Here is a 1,643-nt window from a genome sequence, read left to right on the forward strand (position 1 = left end):
AACTCTTTTGTTCTATAGCCCTGATGAAGACCTGAAACTCAGGTCGAAACGTCGGCATAAAATAAATAAATATGGTTTTGTTTATTTATGTTGTTCTTTACTGACTGCACCCCCCGACAAACTTCTCCAATCATTAATCTATGGTCAAATATCTACACCTCATTCTTGTAGTTGTTGAAGAAAGACTCACCTACGATTAGAACCACTCATCGGCTCCTAGAATCACTAAAGCACATCATGAACTTAGAGTAGCTAAGTTGACCAAGTGTTGCCAAAATGTATCAGACGCTCCAGTCTTTTCTACCGGTTATGTCCTCATTCGAAAGAACCATAATTCTCGACCAGACTGCCCTTGGAAAACCATGGCTTCTGCTAATTTCTTTAATTCATAATTTTCTTTGGTAGAATTGTTGAGAGGTTAGCTTGTTAAACATGCATCAATCCTTCTCCATCTAGGCTTCAGACTGGCAGTGAAGCTGCCTGTTCTGTTTCCTCTGGTGGAATCATCAAAAGGTACAAAAACCTACTTAAAGCAGTTGTGACAGGTAAAGGAGACTAAAAATAAATCAGCAATTATTCTGTTTCCTTTTAGTACTGAAGAAATTAATTCAATGCACATAGTCCAAGCCTACTCTGAAGTAACCAAAGTGCACTAAAAAAAACCTCATAATCAACCTTTAAAATAAAAATATTAAGTATCCAGTTTGTTGCTGCTTAGTGTATATAGAACCAGTTTTAATTAATTTATTCAATAAAACCAGTTTGTCCTCCTGTGTGAATAGGTCATTTTAAAAAAAAATTCAAGAGATCATTAAATATGTATTTTTCTGTAAAATTAAAAAAAAAATTGCACAAACATTAATGCTATAATATTACATGTCAAGTTAACATTTTTCTTGCCATGTCTAGCATATCTGACTCAACTTTATCTAGAAAACAGCATAAATAAATAAATATGAATAACTCTAATCTTCATCTATTAGTAGGCAAAGGTTTATGAGGAGGCTAAGGTCCACATGGTTTGTAGCTTCATTCAAGTGAAGTATAATTTTACATTTTTATGATTATTTCAGATGTTAGAAAGTGGTTCAATGATATCTAACAAATGATTCCAATAACCAAAGGAGGTTTAGACTTCAGACCACATCTACGTTTTTACAAACTTAATTAAATAGCTGTAAATTAAAAGTGGAAGTTAATGAACATTTTTCACTTCTTTATTGTAGCAAAGCCTTCATGTTCTTATTAAATAATTTGATCTTCTTTAATAGTAAAAGGATGGAAGGTATTCAAGGCCATTTTGTTAAGTTTAACTCATGATTTTTTAAATGAATGAGAACAATATCATATTAATAGTATCAGAACTTAATCATATTAAGTTCAGTATTTAAGTAATTATTACTACTATAGTATCCATCTGTCGTTTTCTATTGTATTTAATAAGTACCTAATAACCTATTTTAATTTTTAAATATAAGAAGATGGTCAGGGTTGCGGTCAAAAAAAGAACAAATAGTTTACAACTATTGTAATGTTCAACCTTTCGCTTTGAACAGCCCTGATGAAGCCCTGCAAAGTGGGGCGAAACGTCGGGGATTAAAATAGTTGTAAACTATTTGTTCTTTTTTTGACCGCACCCCTGA

General features: G+C 32.3%; 1 protein-coding gene across 1 annotated transcript in view; it reads left to right on the forward strand.

Moving 5' to 3' along the window:
- LOC106691749 (protein O-mannosyl-transferase TMTC3-like) overlaps nucleotides 1-1,643 on the forward strand; it is a 26,554-nt gene that overhangs the window by 19,007 nt on the left and 5,904 nt on the right. The window lies entirely within an intron of this gene.

The sequence above is a fragment of the Halyomorpha halys genome, unplaced genomic scaffold (assembly GCF_000696795.3).
Source record: "Halyomorpha halys isolate HHAL.00 unplaced genomic scaffold, Hhal_1.1 Scaffold2889.1, whole genome shotgun sequence".
Taxonomy (NCBI): domain Eukaryota; kingdom Metazoa; phylum Arthropoda; class Insecta; order Hemiptera; family Pentatomidae; genus Halyomorpha; species Halyomorpha halys.